At 33.9% G+C, this 21,976-nt stretch overlaps 1 protein-coding gene and 2 long non-coding RNA genes across 7 annotated transcripts in view; all 3 read right to left on the bottom strand.

The window, feature by feature from the left end:
- LOC122522150 overlaps window positions 1-21,976 on the bottom strand; it is a 231,103-nt gene that overhangs the window by 200,925 nt on the left and 8,202 nt on the right. The window lies entirely within an intron of this gene.
- On the bottom strand, window positions 17,354-18,951 carry LOC122522154. Its single transcript, XR_006304994.1, has 2 exons — window positions 18,172-18,951; window positions 17,354-18,083 (listed from the first exon to the last, which is right to left on the bottom strand). It is a non-coding gene; the product is annotated as an uncharacterized LOC122522154 (long non-coding RNA).
- Window positions 19,765-21,015, bottom strand: LOC122522156. Its single transcript, XR_006304995.1, has 2 exons — window positions 20,560-21,015; window positions 19,765-20,487 (listed from the first exon to the last, which is right to left on the bottom strand). It is a non-coding gene; the product is annotated as an uncharacterized LOC122522156 (long non-coding RNA).

The raw sequence follows: 21,976 nt of genomic DNA on the forward strand, positions 1-21,976 counted from the left end.
TTCGTCTTCTTCTTCTTCTTCTTCTTCTTCTTCCTCCTTATCCACCACCACCACCACCACCATCTCCTTCTTCCTTACCACTCTTTCCAAACATCTACTACACCACACACCCACCCGACACACGTGCGAGTCTTTCCCTTCTCGACCCTTCTTCGTTTTCTTCCACTCTATACTAACCCTTATCTTTCTTTCTTTCTTTCTTTTTCTTACTCTCTTTCTCCTTCTCTCTCTCTCTCTCGTTTCCTTACTTACTACCTTGGAAGAAGCCACCACCCACCCTGCATCGACGCTGCACCCCGACCGGAGTTGCGCGCAAGCGACCGAACGAGCTTTACCCGAGGGCTATCCGAGAATACCCGATTTAAACGTCGTTGTATCGCGAATGCTACTCACCACCCTATTTCTTTATAACATTCGAGAGAAAGAGAAAGATATATATATATATATATATAAAGCAGGTGAACGGTTGTGCTATACCTCCTTCTTTCCTTCTTTCTTTCTTTCGATAACATTTTCTTTTCTTCAAACGCAGTTTACCCAGCGAAAGAAAATGCCACCACTGTTACTGTTATCGTTATCGTTATATCCTTGGAGCAAGCGAAAAACTTCAATTAAATTTTTCCTCCTACCGTTACATGCTTCAATCTGAAGTTTTTTTTTTTTCTGTCGGAAAGACTTTCGAACGGGACAATCGAAAGATTTTCTCGATAAATACGACGATGACATTTTACAGAATAATCTGAAGAAGGAAGATTTATATTTTAGGATCATGATAAACGTATTTAGAAAAAAATCGCGGGGATTTATGACTACGTGAAGTATTAAAGTTGTGTAATAATATTTCAACGAAATGCAATTAACTCTATTCAATTGTCTTTCTCTCTCTCTTTTGATAGTATTATAAAGGGCACAGTTAATACCCTCATTTATACGACAACATAATGCAATTACATAACACAACTAGCCTTACAATAATAAATATACTTAAATGCAATTAAACGTAAAAAGAAATTAACCGAATAATAAAAACTAAAAAGCAAATATAAATAAACCGAATATCGACAATGTGCGAAAATATATAAATATATATAAGCATAAAATAATAATGAAAAATAATAATGATTAATTGTTATCGTCGTAGAAATAAATACGATAACGCTGCGACAAAATCGATGTATCTTGTCGAAGTATAGAATCGAATCGAGCGTGGTGTATCGTGTGGACTCGAGAGGCAAAGGGAAGGATAAAGGGGTGGACGATGAGGGTCGAGAGTGGGTGGAGTATGAACGAGCCTCGAATAAAGTGGACGAAGGTATACGTATGGTACCATAGTAAATATGTACGCGAAGGGCACGCGCGTGGCTATACAACCCTAGCTAGCCCCGTTCGTCAACCATCCATCCCTCCCTTTTATGTTGGCTGGTGGCCATCGAAACGACGAGAATCGGACGGGGTTTGGGGGTGGAGAATTTTCGCGCGTGGAATAGGTGGTGTTCGGTGGTGGTAAAAGAGCTGCTAGGTGACGTCGAGCACGAGCACTTTACTAGATGGTTATTTCATGCGAGTAGCAATAACATTTTCCTAGCATTTTGTTAATGGATGCTCACACATGCACACATACACACATACGCGCTCTCGCTCTAAACTTTCTATCGTTGCATCGTACATACCTCGTGCGCTCGTAACGCATAAATGCAACTTCCTTTTTGTTCGAGAAATCGTTCCTTTTCGTTTAAAATGTTAACTTTAAAGATCATTGATATTGAATTTTTCTTCGTTTCTCAATTCGTTGTAATATTTTCTATATCTTCGATTTTTTTTCTATATTTCCTATTCAAATATATTATTTATCTCTGTGTACGTGTATATGATAACACAAAGTTGCGAGATAGAAAGTACACGTATTGTGTTTCTAGATATTGGTATATCTGTACAGTTTAATGGCGGAATATGGACAAAATGTTATAACTATTATTATAGTCCAAAAAAAGTATTCTATGTTTTTTTTCTATCTTTCTCTCTCTCTTTATCTATCTTCGTTAATTGCATATGTATGTGTGCATATATATGCACGTATGTATATATGTATGTGTAAACAGGTTTATTACGAGCACGTTTTAATAGAGAAAGCTTTGTATCCGAGCTATTCAACAACACAAAGGTTGAAGGCTACCGTTGTTTGATCGCTAATTAAGCTCTGCTAAATCTAACTTCAATTAGCAACGATCGAGAGGTAGCTTGTTTCTATTGAATATAACAAAAATTTATACATATACATATATGTATATGTGCATAGTATGCGATATAGTACGCGTTGTATTCTTCAACTCTAATTGGACTGGAATAAAAGACAATAGTTAGGAGAATTTTTCATACGTTCCATATATCTACATTAAATGTCCATTTAAAAATTTCAGATAATCTTCCCGTGTTTTTTGACAAATAATTTTGTAAAAAAAAAAAAATAAATTATTTTAAATTTCTGTTCGTAAATGAAAATATTCAAATTAAATCTACATAATTTAAAATAAACTTAATTTATTTGAAATATTAATTAGCGTATAATCTATTGCATAAGTTGCTTAGAGTAATTTAAATTTTATTTACAATTTAATAGAAATATTCTTTTACCTAAATATATACTACTTAAATAGCACTGATTCCTGTTATAAAAATAAAACAATTCTATCTTTGTAATGCGTCATCATCTCGCTAGTAATAAATGACCATTTATTGCAATTATTAACGCGTAGAAAGAAGGAACCTTGGAAGAGAAACGTGTGTCACGTGTGTCCGCGAAACGTGTATAGTAACTCTCGTATATTTGTCGAACTACTTGGAGAGTACGCATCGTGTGCCGCCTTTATGGCGCAATATCTCTTAACTTCCTCGAACTCGACCGTATGTCTTTTTCTCTTTCTCTCTTTTACTCTTTCTCTATTTCTCTCTCTCTCTCTCTCTCTCTCTCTCTATTTCTCTTTCTCTTTCTTTCTCTCGCAAACGATATTTGCGCCAAGCAAGATAACGAAACTATGAAGTATGATAAAGTACTTCGACGACTCGTACAGAAAAGAATGCAACTCGTCGCTTTTATCTCTCTACTAAACTTTCTTGTCTATAATAAATCACGAATTCTCAGTTTAAAAAAAAAAGAAAGAGAGAAAAATTTAACTATCGAAAGTAACCAATAAATCTTCGCTAATATTTATATATATGTGTGCGTGTATATTTCGAAGTTATTTCGTAAGATCGATTTTCTGGATTTTATCCAAACCATCTGTCGTACCCTATCAAGAATAGGTCGTGATTCTTTGCAAAACTATGATAAATAATAGATGACGAATTTGAAAAACGATCATACGAATAAGATTTATTCAATTGATTTGTGAGAGTAAGAGAGAGAGAGAGAACTAATGCAACTTCGAAGAAACGACGTGTGTTGGTTGCACGATAGAAATCGTTAGAATGTCGAGGTCAATCCTACCCTTCGTGACCTATGCAAAACGACTCTGCGAAGAAAGAAGGATGTAAAAGAAAAATATAACTATAGCGTTTGGGGAAAGAAAGCTTGGATATAGATAAGCAAAGTTAGATTCGAACTAATGTAAGCTACGTCGAGGTCTTTATCGAATAAGCTAAAGCCATAAATAAAAGAATAAACATTTTTTTCTATCGACAAACCCAATATACCGGGTGTCTTCAAATCAATAAACTAAAGTTTCTTCGTAATTTAACAGCTCGTACAAATTATTTCTTTTTCCCCAACCATACATACTTTATTTGAAATTTATTCAACCTTAATACATGCCGTTTTGAAAACGCCTAAATCAGATTTATGCCACGAATTATACGAAGCCTCATCGTGTTCATAAACATCACAAATATTTTTTTACCAACCCGCCTTGCATTCTCTTTCCTCACTTCGAGATGCAATAACTTTTGACAGAATAAACAAATATGATAAATTTTTTTGTTCTAATTAGTATATGATATGTAAGCTTTCAAACAAACGCAAGTCAGATCAGATTAATGTTACAAGGTACGAACTGCAAAGGTTTAAAATAAATGATAAGCTTTTCGTTACCTTGCAATACTTTCCATGAGTTTATAGTAAGCAGTTAAACTATAAATATATATGCTTGTATACTTTTAACCACACTCTTCCGAATACGCGGAAAATCCACTGAAAAATATTTATATGATAACTAACGAATGATCTTCTCTCAAAGGTTTCCTCTTCCTTATCTAATCTCGTAATACTTTGCAAGCGTAAAACTAGCCGGCTAGCTGTTAGAGTAGCGGTCAATCCACCATTGCGATATATTTCTCTATCCAGACTGTTACTATTTTCTGATGTACTATTCTCGATTTCTCTGACAAAATCAACGAGCACGAGTATAGCATCACGACTCGCGTCAGTGACCTCTTCTCACTGTCTATTTTCTCATTCGACGTACCAAAACGAAAGTATATCAAAACTGTTGGATAATTAAAACGCATTGGTTCAACTAAAAATGTATATAAATGCGTGAAATATTTTATCGCACTATGATGAAATTTTTCCTCGATACGAGAAAACATATGTGTGCGTGTGTGTTTGTGTATATGTTCTTCTTCATAGAGTGAAAAAAATCTTTTCATAACTTTGATGAAACACGGCACACGATGAGAAAGATCGATAGCGTTAATTGCTTGTCAAGCGTAACTTGTCGCAAAATAAAAAATAAAAAAGAAAATAATATAAAATGTGGCATACCATGAATATTTGATGTCGCCTCGTCGATGTTATCGATTCTTTCGCTAAGCAAACAGTCAAGATTCGATCTCTGTATGTATGTATGTATGTATGAATGTATGTATAGCATGCTACTACGCGTTTCACTAGAAATACGATGTAACGGCTTTATATTATGGAAATAAATTCGTGAATATTAACGAAGGCTAACCTACCAAAGAAGAAGACCTGATTTTTTTTTTCAAACTAATCTAATGTGAATATAACATCACGAAACTTCACATGACCTTTGCTTACTTATTTACGTCTAACAACGATCAAGATGTATGATATAATATTTTTTATTATTTTTTTTGTATTTTACATAAAATATGTATTTCTTTAACTTAACTCTTTAAACATCGCGTAACTTTATGGTTTCTTGTCAGAACCTAGATTTTTTTATAACGTCAACATAATCGATGTAAAAGAACGATTAACGTTTGTTTATTCTTCAAAAATATATTATACTCCAAAAAAAAAAAAGAGAAACATTGATTTACAAACGGCTACTATTAAATGAAAAACTAATTTCTAAAATAGAATTAATTTGAATATTTCTTTCTAGAAATTAAATTCTTTGGATCAATGAACTTAGAGTTAGCTAATGAATGGTCTCTCGAATGACGCAAAAAGATAAATATATGTTTCAAAAACAGGATGTACAGCGATTAAAGATGAACGAATACTCGTATACGTGTGTGGTATTTGTGTGAAAGAGAGAAAAAAATAATGCGGGTTCGTATGCCCTTATATCGACTTCTCTTTAGCATGGCCTTGAACGAAATCATCGTAGCGTTGCAAAAGGGACGTACCTACGTCCTCGTAAACGACGATTCAAGCAGGGACGGAAGAAAGGAAAGCCGGTCTACGTTTCCCCTTTTTAGCCCTTCTGTTAGAGGCTTTTCGTCCCTTTCTATATATCCTGCTACGCATTTCACCGACCTTCATCGATCTGCGCGAAGTCTTAAAAATACTTTTTTGCGTGTTCTATCTTAACTTCTATATACATCGTAAATAAAAATAATAATAATAAGAAGAATAAGAAAAAATATTGCAAAATTTATTATTTTTATAATAGAAAAGAAAAAGAAGAAGAAGATAAAAATAATAAATTAACGTATCCGATGGAAAAGATTATTGAGGAAATGAAAGGGGGAAAAGAAACAAAATTATTGCATCGTAGAAACTACTTTCGCGTAATTGAGTGATTCAATTAAAAGAAGAAACTAAAAATTAAAAAAAAGAAACAATTAATAATAAGAGACGGAAGATAAGATTGATGTCGTAGTTATAATTATACCTTTCAAGATAAGTATACATTCATTTCCATCGCGTTATCCCTTTTTGCTTAGCTATACTTTGCTTTGCTTTCGTTCATTCGTTCGTCGAATAAATAAAAGGGTTAATAAACACGTAAATCGCGTAACGTAGAAGCAATTAACGTTCTTGCGTGTGTTTCGATAAGGGCGATCGTTCATCGAGACGAGTTGTCCTTCTTCGATCGACAGGGATAAAAAAGTGAATTAAATCGAGTAGTATAGTAATAGTTTCTAACACGAAAAGACGAGAAATTTCCTACTAGCAATAGTAGGCAGTAGAAGTAATAGTAGTAGAAGAAGAAAAAGAAAAATACGAGCAAAAATGACGAGAGTAGAATAGAGAAAGAAAGAGAGAGAAAAGGTATTTTTTTTTGCTCATAACAATGAACAAGTAGAAAGAAAAATAGAAAGACCTAGAAGGAGACCATGGACAGAAAAGAGAAAGAGTTGTGTACCCCTAACGCGCGTATACACAGGAGCAAGGTCCTTGGGCCCTCTCCTCGAGGATGGATACATAAACCTTCCAGAATTAATGCCATAAAGAAATCTTAAGCGTCGCTCGTGCGAGCTTAGAGTGGATGATGCCAGAAGGCGGGCACGAAAAACACTCGTATATTCCCGGTGCATTCTCTGTTTACGGCCTGTTAACTGCGTGCGACCGTCTCGAGTTACATCAATAAACACGTACATAGATGCGCGCGCACGTGCACAGAAACGGAGCATGAAAAAGAATGACAGAAAAAGAAAGAGAGAGAGAAAGAGAGAGAGTAGACGTGGGTGGGTAGGTGGTTGGTTGGTTGGTTAGTTAGGGTGAGGGGGTTTGTGCCAGAACGAAACAAAAGAGAAATAGAAGAGGAGAGAAAATTTTTTTTTTATTATTATTATTCTCGGTCTCGCCTTCCATCAATAAATATTTATCGGCAAAGCGCAGAATGCAAATACGAGCGCATACAATACGCTCAGAGACGACGAGAACATTAGCATAATCATCGATGCGAACGTTGGAAAACCCGATCGATACGATTTTACTTGTCTTCCTGCTTTTCAAATAGCTAATGAAAGTGAAATACCCCTATAAATAATCGTTTTATAGTTGAAAGATAATGATAATACGAGAAATTAAATAAAGATTAGACTATAGATATTAAGATATAATATCTAAATATATATAATTATTTTATTACTTCGGACAATATTTATAATTAATATATATTATATAAAATATTTAATAGATTTATGTATTATACAAATAAATTGAGAAAAAAGGTAAAACGTTGAAGAAAAAGCAATTACACTAATCGAAATCGAACGATTTCGTAGGAGTACTCTCGCAGGATTTAAACGAGGCTTTCGTACTACTTCCGGCAATGTCGATTTCCAGGAAAAGCATTTTACCGACAAAGAAGACACGACGACGAATGCATCGCTTGCATGACCTTACCGTCGGCCAATCGCGTCCTCGTCTAGCATTTCTCGTCGCAGCATCCACCCGCCGCTGCATCCACCCGCTGCATCCAAATACACGCGCATGCCCTCAGATCTCTCGGAGTCGAACAGAATTAATGCAAAAGCACGTTGCTTCTACCTACTCTCTACCATTTTCTCCTTTTCTCTCTTTTCCTCCCCGCCCCACCCCTCCCCTCTCCTCTCTTCTTCCCTTCCCTTCTCTCCTTAACCCCCTTCTCCTCCTCTTCCTCCTCATTCCTCTTTCCTTTTTCCCTTATCGAAAATCTCGTTGCTACGGTTAAAAGCGGTGAATATCCAATTTTCAACGAACAGTTCTATAAAAGACTTCTTCTTCTTCTTTTTATTTGGTTTTCTTTTTTTTTTGTTAGGTATTTTCTTTTTCAAAGAAAAAAGGAGTGGGATAGGTGAAGTTTAAAAGTTCAAAACTGTTCGTAATCGATGTAAAATATTTCTCATGAAATATTTCCCGATTGATTTATTCGTATCGCAAACTCTAAAAGTTTAACGAATATGAAATACGTCGACAAATTGTATTCAAAATTATTTATTATTTTTATTACCCCACAATAATCTTAGCGAAAAAAACAAACGACAAAACTATCGAGCTTTTTTTCGACCACAAAATATCAATATTCATTGTAATAATGTAATATTCTAAATTGTAAGCTATAAAAACTTGAACGAAAGAAAGGTTGAAAAATAAAAAGAAAGAAAAGAAAAGTAAAAGAATAAAAGGAAAGGTTTATTTACGTAGTAAAAAATTCAGACCAAAAGGAAATGGATATATCGTAGGTAATATATCGAAGGGGGTGTATAGAGGAGGGAGTCGGCGGTAGGGTATTACATCTTCGTTATCTCGACGCGAAACGTGAAACACTTCACTCGAGAATGTTATTCGAACATCATGCTCGAACAGTAAATCCGCTTGAGCACGAGAGTAGAACGAAAAGGGGATCGTTTATCGCGTTAATTTTCAGCTATAATCGCAGCGCTCCAATGAGAATCTTCCAAGGGTTATACATATATATATATATATCGTGTTCTAACTCGTGCGGTATAAATTTTACAATATACAGTCTTTTCTTTTCCGCCCACCTTTCTACTACCCTTACTCCTCCTCTTCCTCCTCAAATCAACCCCTCCATTCGTTCACCTCTTCATCCTGTCATCCTTTCATCCCTTTAACCTCGTCCAACCAACCCCGTCAGCTCGCCACATGTTTTTATCATCGGGATATTCAACTTTCACGATATTTCTCTTTTAAAGATAGAAAGAAAAAAGAGAGAAAAATTGGCAAAATTCGCGGTTAAATAAATGAACTTTCTTGTTGGCGAAAGCACGAAGATTTCTCAAAGGTAAAAAGGGTGGGAAAAAGGGAATGAAATAGTCTGGGAAAAAATGTTCAAGTACTTTCTGAAAAGTAACGCGTGCACCACGAACGATGACATTTAATCGTACGTCATACTTGAATATTAAATCTGAATTCGTTCGAGAACGAAATGTAAGTACCGTCTGCGCCGAATGGGAAAGGAAGTAGGAAGGGAGAGAAGGGGAACGAAACTACCATAGAAATGGATATTACGGTTACAACTAACTTAAGATTATTCTAACCGATTCATAAGCTATCATTCGCCAGATAAGGAATTGAAATTCTTTACGTAATTAAAAAGTAACTCTACGACGATTATTAATACAAATTTTAATTAAACAATAAGGAAAACAAAAATGACAATTTTTAAACAATTGTCGAAAAGTAAAAAAGCAAAAGAAGAAAACGAAAAGAAAAAAAGAAACATTTCCAAACTACAAAATATATATATATGTATGATCCTTTATGTTCCAGGATGTGAAATATAACAAAATGTAAAACATAGGTGGGAGGGAAAAAAGAATTAAAAAAAAGACCGCAAGCGGAAATCACCGACGTGCTATGGAAAAATCTCTTAAACACGGTATCGTACAGTGGCGTGCGAGTTTTTTGATAACAAAAATAAAAGGATAACAAAAACTACAAAAAAGGAGTTAGAAGAGAGAGAAAGAGAGACAAAAAGAAGAGAAGAGAAGAAGAGAGGTTAGAGGGGAGTGGAGGGATAGGAGGAGTATGCGTAGCAATAAAGCCTACCGAGAGAAAACAGGTAAAGCGCGAATGCAATCGATGCAACGAAAAATGGCGTGTGCGTGAACCCTACCTATCTATCTCTATTTCTCTCGCTCACTCACACACATACACACACTCTCTCTCTCTCTCTTTCAGTCTCTTTCTCTTTCTGCGAATCACTAACGTGTATACCAGTATCAAATTCACGCGCGTACATCGTCACGCTTCAACCGCGTTTCAACCCCTCTCCACCTCTTTTCCTCCCCTGTCCCCCCGCCGCCGTTCATTCCTAGACGCTTTCGAATTTCATTCCCCCATGAATACACGCAAATATGTATGCACGTGTACCTGTACGTGTACGTGTAAGTATACGCATGCATACGTAAAACCGATCTGCCTATTGGTTACGAGAACGAGTACTTGCCAATTTATCCGCAGGCAAAAACAACGCGGCAAAGCGCCACGGGCACAATGGAAAAGCAGGAAAGCTCGATTTCGTACGATCGATGCCAACGTTCTACCACCACTACCACTACCACCACCTACCCCCTATCCTATACTATCCTACCTTTCTTTCTTTCCTTCTTTCTTTCTTTCTTTTTATCTCCATCTCTTTTTTTACTTCTTTTCTTTTTCGTTTCTTTTTTTATTGCTTCTACTCGGCCGTTAGCTCTTTCTCTTCCGTTTCTTTAAACTTTATCGGAAACTTCGACACCATCCCTGTACCATTATTGCCAGAGCTAAATTAAACCTATCCTTGTCTTTGTCTTGCTCGTTTAAAGTTCAACTTCAATCTATCTATCTATCTATCTATCTATCTATCTATCTATCTATCTATCTATCTATCTATCTATCCATCTATCTATCTATCCCTTTCTTTCTTTCCCTTCTCTCTCTTTTCCTTAACGTATCATTTTTAAATTTATTTCATCTAATTGTAAGAGCAAAGAATAGTAAAAAAAATAGAAATTATATCGCGTTATAAAAATTACGGTTTAACATGTACTTCGTAATAATATTATACTATCTTTAACTTACTGCTTGTAAGAAAAAACATTAAAAGTTAATTAAAAAATTTGATCTTTTATAAAAGAAATAATTATATAGTAAAAATTATAATATCTTTTTATACTCTATGAAAGAAACGTTAAAAGAACAAAATTTTATACAAATCATAAATTAAGTACATTACGAAAAAAGTAAGTACGTTATGAAATTTAAAAAAAAAAATATAATATCTATAAAGTATAAAGGATATCCATATAAACTGTATAACTTAAAAGCATTGCACGACATTATGGCAGAAGTTAAAGATTAAATTGAACCTCAAGAGAGAGAGTGCGTTCTTCCCACACTAAAAGAAAAAAAAAGAAAAATAAAATCCACTACCCTCTAATGTGGTCGTTATGAAGTTCTATAACTTTGCGGTCCTTTTACGAAGCTACGTATCGTCCATTGATTTCTTGCGAAAACTCGTATCTCGTGCTACTATTTTCTCTTTCTTTCCCCCCGGCCCGCTTTCTTTTCCTTTTTTGTGGACGTCGACGAAGTTCTTACCACCGAGAAGATGTCACAATCGCCAAAAGTTTAGGAAAAGCGTAACTAAAACGAGAGGTAAGAGGAATAGAAGAGAAAGAAAAGAAAAAAGGAAAAAAAAAATGTGGATGGAGGAAAAGGAGGTGGAGGATGATGAGGCAGAAAAGGGGGAAGGGGGTGGGAGATGGAGGAAGATGCGGTTTACCGAGGGTAAAAAGGAAGAAAGTTTTCAACGAGAAGAAAAGCTTGCTAAGAGAGAGAGAGAGAAAAAAAAGAGAGAGAGAGAGAGAGAACGTAGCTGGATCTGAAAGTTTTACATAGTTATTTCGGGTTATTAAATAACGTGACCCTCGTATATATACATATACATATATACGTAGAGGACCGTCACGGTAAATAGTATCTACGGAGTCTCTTGAGTATAACCAAGAAGTGCACGCAGTCAACTCAGAAAATTACTATACCGTGAACGATAGTAGTCCCTTTGGTCCAAAGAATATTAAATCGTGGCACTTCTATGATTTCGATAAAATCATCTCGTCGTTTGACGTTAATTATTTATTTATTTGAAATGAGATACTTATTCCGATATCTCTTATGAGTTTAGATACAAATTATAGTCATTTTTGAGCATCCACTAAAACGTTTAGACGTAGCAAATTCTTATACCGTACAATAATGTAATACACGTGTGTATATTTATGTATGATTTTATATTATTTACCGTAATAACAAGTCTCGATGATTATCGTTCAGCTTTCTATTTGAGATGAAATTCTAAGCGAGCTCTTAGTCATGACCATTAAACAAAATTTTTGCTGACTATCAACGGATAAGTAAAAAAATTTATCACATTTTTTTTTTTCATTACTTTTTTTTTTCTTCTTCCACTTCTTCTCGATTACATCATTTTTGATATCGCGAACTGATGAAGAGTGTAAGCAAAAAAGAAAAAATATGAAATAAATAAGTACGACGGGCTGTTCTCACGGAGAAATAAAAGCTCAGATAGGAGTGTAATATTCATGAACACGCGATCTTTCCTTTTCTTGGATATAGCATAATATACGATGATCGAAATGGGAGAAGAGAAAGGCGGAGATGCTTTATGGCCAATTCAAAGTAAATTGAATTCCATCGGACAGGAGTAGCATAGAGAAGATGAAAGAAAAAAGGAGAGAAAGATATAGATAAAGATAGATAGATAGATAGATAAGGATAGATAAGGATAGATAAAAATAGATAAAGATAAAAAGAAGAGAAAGATAGAATGGGGGGAAAAAATCGGAATAAATTTCCGGCACGGTGCTCGACTTTCCCGTCGTGGTAATTCGTTTATGAATTATGAAGTATCCGCTATGAAATAAATGATGATTAACTTTTGACGTAGAAACGCGACCGATAATTCTCGTTGGGGGTTGGTGGGGGTGGTAGAAGGAGGAAGAAAGAGAAGCTCGTTCCACCTGACAAAAGTACACTCGGTACGGTTTTCTCTGAATTTTCATGAGCTAGCTTCAACGAGAGAAAGGGAAGGGTAGAAAGAAAGGAGGAAATAAAGAGATAAAGACAGAAAAAGAAAGAGAACGAGAGGTGCGGGGGGAAGGGGGAGGGTAGGGAGATAAAAAGGAAGACAATTCCATTGGAGAGAGAGAAAAAATATGTTCACCGATACTCGACTTTACGTTTCAGGACATTCCAGTTTCTATAGCAGAGAACGTTGAGTTTTTTCAATCTCCATCTAGGTAATATCTTTGGCCTATGCCAAGGACGCCAACGTGGTTTCCCTTGAAAGGGAACCAAGCACAAGGAATTTATTTCGCCGTCTACCATCCTTTTCTAATTCTCGTGCCAAGCTACTGTTATCTCTCGACTAACAACGACGACAACATGAAAGGGAGACAGAAAACAAACGCGTTTCTCTCTGATCTCTCAAGTTCTTTATTTTTTGTCCCTCTCTCTCTTTCTCTCTCTCACTCTCTCTATCTCTTTTCTTTTTTTGTATGTTTTTTCAATAGTTATTTGTGTGCAATAGTTATTTACTTTTCGCTCGAATAGATAGGACAAATAATTTCTTATACTATCTATTAAAAATAAAAAAAATTTCTCTTCGTATTTTAATATCAATTCGATGATATCATTGTTGATACGAATATTAAAAGTAATGAAAAAATTTTATTTTTAAACAATTTATTTAATGCCTATATTTTTCGTTTTTGTTTTTAATTGGGAAAATTTAAGATTCAAATCAAATAAAATAGATAATGGATAATTAGAAATAATTCTAAGAACGCAATAGCAAAAGTATTTCACTTATCGAGAAAAAAAATTCTCTGGTATATTTATCAAAAAAAAAAAAAATCGAAGATATCAAAGTCCCCTTCCGTGTGATCAGATTATTCAATGATAAAATACTTTCCAAATAATTCTCATTACTTTCAATTTTCAAAATTTTTAATATTTTCCGTGCCTTGTCCAAAGGATCAAAAAAGAAAAGATAAAAAAAAAGAATTAAATTTTTTTCCTCATTATTTTCAAACATAATTTTTAAATTTATTCTCGTAACTACATATACGAACTTATTTGTAAATAATTTAAATAGAACAAGAAGAGATAAGAGTTTACGATTGTCGACAGACTAATTAGAGAATATGTTTATTAAATGATGATGTAATAAATACTCCTGGAATAACAACGAATATCATAATAAAATATCTCCACTCTAAACTTCTTATCGATTCTTCCAAGTATCGAATGACACGTGCACTCTCTCTCTCTCTCTCTCTCTCTCTCTCTCGTAGTTGAGTTATATTTTTAAATGGATCCATAATTGAAACGTACACGGACGAGATTTTTATTCTTTACGGAACAACATACGAAAGATTTTTATTCTTTTATCGTTTGGTCTTTTAGTAAAAATAGCCAACTACGGTAAACGTATACTTGCGTGCCTTTTATTTTTTCCTAAAATATTTATATATGCAGCAACGTGTGTAACGTAATCAAACGCTGAACAACAAAAAATTAAATAAAAAATAACAAGGTGAAAAATGGATCGTATAAATGGTTATCTACCGTATTATTAAGTAAATTCAAACTGCGTTAAATTAGAAAAGAGATAACCTTTGTACACAACACATTTGATTATCTAACGTAATTATCAGAATAATTCTAGTAAATAAACGAGAGAGAAGTAATTAAAATATACTAGCTCGAGTAAAAAGTTTATTCGTATTTTCTAGAAAGACAAGTTAGCAGGAAAAGTCAATGGAATCGTGAAGAGAAAATTGAACTAAATTGTTACATCAGCAGTCGCAACATCGATCGCAAAACACTTTTCATACTATTTGTAGAAGACTGTACACGAAATATAAAAAAAAAAAACTTACACTTTTGCATTTAAATAAGAAAGAAACTTTTTACTTAATCTGATATACTTTATCACAATTTTAATATTTTAGACAGAAAGAGAATATAGTCTCTTTATGATGTTAACTAATAATAAACACGATAATCTATAAATGTTCTAATTATAGATACATCAAAGTAGTTATAAAGGGATACACTCTGATGATACACGGGGCTTACGCGCGATAGCTCGTAAAGGATGACCGACTCGTTAAAAATAGAAAATGAACGTTCTATTTCTCTCTCTTTCTCTCTCTTTCTTTCTTAACGAAGCTCTTTAATACGAGTTTAATCGGAAAGATTTAAAAACGTAGAAGGTGACTTCGTTTTAAACGATCGTAGAACGGCGTAGTAAGCTTCGTACTTATATCGAATAGTTTTCTAGTACCACTTTTCACGCCATGGTGACGTAAGGTACGCTACTTCCAAGAAAACAAATTAAAAAGATTGCCATCGGTAACGTTGGCCCGAGTTAATCGTGGAAGTAGGAAGCGAGTAGAATACGTCGTGCCTTATCTTTCCGATAAGAACGTTCCAACAACCGGCGCGGCGTTGGCTTTTATATCTGCAAGGTTCATAAATTAAACGACGAAGCCCGTTAACATCGAAGAACGTCTACGAATAATGGCTGGTACACATTTATGCGACACCGAAAGCGAAATAAATACAAACGGATATATATATATATATTGCGACGTATATACCCGATATTCCACGTGGACAACACGATTTTTGATCAATGTCAATTTACTATTAATTCCTCCTTCTTCTCCTCCCCTTTTCCCTCCCCATTCAACCATGTCGATTTAATTTTCTGTCCAAACAAAAATAATGAAAAATCTTTAACGATCTGAACAAAATAGGACACGTATGTGACTCATACATATATTCATCACTCATTGTATATAAGCAATATTAAAGTTATTTACTTCGACATTATTGCAGAAGGGGAGGGAAATACAAATAATATTTATTATTTAATGAAATATAAAATATTCAAAGATTCTCGACAATGTACTATTAGCATCCGTAACGTTTAAATATAAACTAATAAAAATTTCAACATTACTAATTTTAACCAACATATATAATATTAATTAAAGAAAGAGAGAGAGAGAGAAGGGGGAGGGAAAAAAGAAGAAGAAAAAATCTATCAGCAAGCATAAATTACAGAAGTGAACGAAAACACGTAATAGAGAGAAGCAAACGTTAGTTTCGTAAAATTCTTAGACGTTTCGTAATCACAGCTTTGAGAACGCGTACCGGCAAATCAAAAACAACTTATCTAACTACTAACCAACCGCTCTCGAGAAGTCGTCGAGCAGCCACCGACAAACCTTTTGTGGAATCAACGAGCGAGAAACAACCTACTATAAATAGTCGAAATATCATGAGCGTCGCATTAAGTAACCCGTTCGAAAATTAATACCGTGGCACGCATACTTACTCACGCGGCGAGCCCGTTCAAAGCGATAATAATCTGCGGTATATGAGTTATTCGCGACCGAGGATTATTCGTTTGAAAGAGCACCGAGGTCGGAATAATCAGCTAATCGATAGGATACAACCGTGCATATTCAAACTCGTATACAAAACTTTATTGCTGTCGTCAAACCGGAATAAAATATACTTTGAAAAATGATGAAGTAAGGAGAAGGAGGAGGAGAAGGTGGGGTGGAGGAGAGGTAGAATCGGGGTGGGGTAGAATCTAGAAAAGTCGTAAGTTAAGATCTCGTTCATTCCTTTCTAGTAGATCTAACATTTTACGTGGGTGGTTAGTTATCAGCACAAATTACCTTTTGCTCCTACGCGTTTAATTTAGTTCGGAGCATGCAATAATAACGTTCGTCTGACGCCCGTAATCGCACCAAATCGGATAATAAATATTCAAAGTCATCGTATATATGTATATTTGTATCCAACATATTTGCCGGTCTCTTAATTATTATATTATCCGTATCGCTGAAATTATTTACTTTAACGCGATTTCAAAATCGTGCACGAATATAATTTTAGGAAGGTTGATTTTTGTTTCTTTATCATTTACAAATTACCTCGTTTATCGTTTATATAAATATCAATCGTGCTTGATAATATTTCGTTAATTAATTCGTAATTAAATTGACTCGTTTTTACACTTTATTGTTCAGATTAAACAAGATTTAATACTCGTACGTAAAATCGAATATACAAAATTCGAAAAAGATCGTTAAATAGATAAAGGGGGATGGTGGTGCCGTTTATTCTCTTTGAAATAATGATCGATTAAAAGTTGTGATCCGTAGATCCTTATCTCGTTAAGGAGTAGCCTTTTACGTAAGCGATAATAGTATATTATTAAACCGATTGAAACATCAAGTGCAACGAGTTCCTCGACGAATCATGGACTTACGATAACGACGACAACGACGACGACGACGACGACGACGACGACGACTTCAATGAATCTTTGTTTAACCGGACCGATATATCGAGTATAATACACGTACGCAATAGCGATGACCAAATACATGTAACCAGGTGCGTATATCCGATCCTATCTCTTTGGAAACATGCTACATGGTGTGTACCGTACCGCGTGCAATCGGTATAGCAATAAATTATTCCCGCTGTGTGTTTCTACACGTAGATCTTCACACTGACGGGAGATTGAAAAATACGTGTATACTTGACGTGTATACGTGATACTTTATCGTTCACAAATTTAACCTCTCATAGCCGATTCTTTCTTTTTTTTTCTTTCTTTTTTTAAATTTTGAACAAAAAAATATTGCGAACAGAAGCTGGTTTTCGTAAGTAAAATATGTTACCGTTAAACCAAAATTTAGATTCTTATTCGAGAAAAACCAAAATAGCTTTAATATTTTTCACTAAATAAAAAAAAACAAATGTCATAATATTTTTTCATTGAAATCAAATAAGTCTTGTTCGAAAAATTGTACTCAAAAAGACCGTATTTTTTTATTTTTGTTTTAATGAAAAATATGTAACGTTATTTTCTAAATGCCCAGTAAATTGTATAATATAGTATTATACTCGAGTAAACATTTCAAAAGCTTCGTATTCGAGCTAACAAATAATTTTCCAGTCGTAAACTAAATACAATAACGTATAAATATATATGCGCTTAATGCATTACTTCAAAGTTACACACATAGCATTAGAAGAGGATTATTAAAAGAGAAAAAAAAACATAAAAAGAAAATCAACGTCGAATAGGAAGAACTGACGTTAACGAGCAGAAAAAGCATAAAATTTTGACAGAACGTAAAGAAATATACCTATAATTACGATGAATAAATGAAAAATACAGTCGTGTAAATGAATAGGTTCACAAAAGAGAGAAATCGATTAAATAGAATTGGAACGATAAGTAAACGAGCTCTCACAGGGGAATAAAATTAATCGAATATCGTTTTAGCTCGTAGAAATCTGCTTCTTGTTCTCGGTCTCATAGATCGATGCCAGGCAGAGGTGGTTTCTGAACAAGTGAAAACTATAATTAGCTCATTACTCAATAGAGAATGCCTTTAAAGTGACTCAAGGCCTCGACAAAAATACACACATACACAAACATCGTGTGCGGGATGAACATGCTGGATGCACAACAGCCGGTTTAGTTTAAATTTTATGGATTGCTATAAATACAATTAATTTGATCGAATCGAGAAGACATACGTATCGATTCAAATTCCAACAGCAACAGTGAGTAAAATGCCTAAAAATTATTCAAGGAATTCATGAACATTTTAATCATTCTCGTCGATAACAGGACGATAAATCTTCGAAAATGAGAACGAATAGAAACCTATAAATAACTTGAAATAAAATATACTTAATTAATTTCTATTCAAGTTTCATGATTCATCGTATAATCATCTGCGATTCCGTTAAATGTTTTAAATTCCTTTAACTGCGACGCAATTTTCAAATGATTCTCGTCAAAAGTGTTTAATACATGTCGTTACATTAATTTGACGTATATTAAATACATGCGTAGTTTACATTTGTCTATATTTAGTCATTTAATCGGTTGATCTAACGAAATACAATCATATAACAAATTCTATATTAGTTTAGTTGAACGGTGAATGTCATGTATCGAATATAGAATTAATTAAATATTTATACATGATTTTCGTATATATTAATGAACATGCATGGACATAATAAATAACTATCGCGTGGAAAGAATTAATTCGTTATTTATCTTTTTTCGATAACCCAGCATCATTTCCTATTATCTTCAATTTCATAATAGCTATAAAAAGCGTGTGTAAAAATATCGTCTACGTAATTACGATATAATTAGTTAATATTTCATTATTAATCATGTTTGCTTTTGATTTAAGATCGACATAAAAACTCTTGTAAAATTTCAATAAGAAAATCGATATTTTCTCCTTTGATTTATTATTATATTAACGTGTTTCGAAAACATTTTTTATAATAAATAAATAATATGAAAATAATAAATATATTTTACTGTTACATATATAATAAAAGAAAGAAAAATAAGAAATACAAGTAAGTAGACGTAGTAAACAGAATGAAAGTAAATTGAATTCAAACGGTTGCAAAAGGAAATGAAAAATAAGAAATTAGATAGAAAAAGAAAAAAAGAAAAAAGGTGCCCTCAGAATTTTAGATAGTTACAACCAGAGTCAGATTAGTCTGAATTGAGTTCCGTCCCGTCTCAATGCGCATCTTGGATTAGATGCACGCGAGGAACGGCTTGCAGATTGAGCTTAAATCGCTAGTCGCGGGAATTTCCATCGACATGACCGGCTCGACCTCTGCCAGTACCCCCTCCACTTAAGAACGGAGAATAGAAGGAAAATTTAAGGAAATAATTTATGTATATGTATATACATGTTATAAATATCTTTACATATCATTACATACACGTATGCATATATATTGAAAATATTATATAAAAATATATACAAGTATAACTTAATAATTAATAATTATTAATAATTAATAATAATATACACATTGCTATGTTGCGTATCGATGAAAAAACAAGATCTTTTTTTATTAATTGTTTATTTTGAATAAAAAAAGTTCTTGTCATACATATCCGCGGCATTACAATATGTAAAATATTTCTATATATTACTTATTATATTTATGCCAATAGAAAAAAAGAATTATGAATGATATCATATACCCAGGAAAGAAAGAAAAAGGAACATATAAGCGAAAGGAGATAACATGGCGTCCTGGGTTACAAAAAGCTCGATCGTCGAATATTTCTGTTATCCTCGGCCCTGTATAGCAGAGCTGCCCTTCTAGAGCAATTATTTGAAGATATCCAAAAAGAAGATACCTTCGAAATCAGACCTTTACTCAGACCTTCCCGAGACAATATTTCGTTAGTAACTAAATGTACCTCAGTTTGTGTGTCCCTTCTGCTAGATTGACTCTGGCTGGTTTAATATCAACATCAAATATCACATTTGATATTATTATCATCATCATCATTGGGCATTTTTTATCTTTCTTATTATGTCCATTTTATTTATAGTATTTTATTAATCTTATATTTTAGTCCAATTGTCAAAAGAGCACAATACAATTTATGCATAAATTTATTCAAAATGACACGGTACAATTCCCATAATTTTGTGGTCAGGATTTTAACAAAAGATTAACAAGTCATAGCTCAAATTTAAGCTTATAAACTAACTAAAATTAATTAACTGTTAAATAAGAAAAACATTATAAAAGAACAAGCACAAAATAAAATATCAATAATACAAAATCTTCTAACTTAATGTACTTAATTTCAGATCATTGAAGGTTGGTAACTTTCATATTTTAATTAAGTAGACGATACATTGTAAACCCCAAGAAAGATCCCTTTAGAAATCACGATAAGCCTGAAAAAAAAGTCCGACCACCTGGTCAAATTAGAATGGAATCCCTATAGAAATGATAATATATACACATACCAACAAGCATCCCTCCTTAGAGGATATAAAGCTGGATCAGTACCTGAATCCATCCGGTTTCGTAAGCGGCAGCGACAACTCTAACCGTTACGCTAACCTAAACTCTAGACAGTTACTATGTATACATATATGCATACAACTTAGGATAGATTAAGACAGTTAACTTGAATGGTCTGTGAAATAAGGGAATTATAGGCACGATTACCGTTAGAAAATATTTTCCTTTTCGTTCATAAAAATCGAACGGTCGACCTAAAAATAATATGAGAATTATTCGGGTCAAGCTTATTTATCCCAAACCCATCATCGACATTCTAAAACGTCTATACGTCATATTTTCATAACAGGCACAAGAGGATTTCGCTTATTGTTCGTACGCTTCACTTGACGTCATAAAAAGAAAGAGTGTGAAAGAGAGGGAGAGAACGAGAGAGAGAAAGAGAGAGAGAGAAATCATCGGTAAATTAAAAAAAAGAAAGATAAATTTAAAAATAAAAAAGAAAAGAGAGAGAGAGAGAGAGAGAGAAAGAGATAAAACAGAGAAAAAAGCAACTGGATTATCAGTACGAGTCACGACGCTTAAACAATCCGCACAAATTTTCCAGGATCGATGAAAATCTATATCAAAATATAAAATGAAAGAGAATAATATAATGGAATAAAGAAAAAAGAGAGAGGAAAAAATAACGAAAAGCGTTTGAAATCGCTAGATTATGTAACAACGTCCAACGTCGTGGAATTAACAGCACTGACATGCAACGATGCACCTGTATAGCGATTTTCGTGACGTCGCGGCGATTTGGCGTGTTTAGCAAACGACTTGACGAGTCATTAAACAGAGAACACTGGCAATTAATTATCACGTTTGCGTAATCGCTGCTCGACAGCGATGGAGGCAGGATTGCGCAACTATCGCTCATTCTACTGTACTCTGACCCTCTACCTACCTCCCTTCCTCCCTTCCTCTCATCATTCTCATCCTCATCCTCATCCTCCTCTACTCCTACTTCTACCCCCCCCTCCTATCTCGTCATCCTCCCGCATCCGCGACAACACCAGCACCCACGGCTTCAACTATGCTAACCTTAATTTTACCTCGTCGTGTCATAAAAGATAATACAATCCCTACTCATTATTAAGGAAAATAGAAAGAAAATAAAGAAGGAAAAGAAAATAGAAATATTAAAAAAAAAAGAAAAAAGAAAAGAGACATTGCAATAATTATCCGATACTGTTAATTATCAAAACCATTGATAATTTCTATATCTATAAGGAAATAGACTAGTAATAGAAATGATGGTATATATCTGGTGTAAATCTTAACCGAATATAATTGGTTGTTGAATGTTCATTTGTGACAAGATATATAACGTGTTTGTGTACAAATAGAGTATAAGAATAATTAGTTTTTAACATA

This window comes from Polistes fuscatus, unplaced genomic scaffold (assembly GCF_010416935.1).
Source record: "Polistes fuscatus isolate 324 unplaced genomic scaffold, CU_Pfus_HIC Scaffold5, whole genome shotgun sequence".
Lineage (NCBI taxonomy): Eukaryota > Metazoa > Arthropoda > Insecta > Hymenoptera > Vespidae > Polistes > Polistes fuscatus.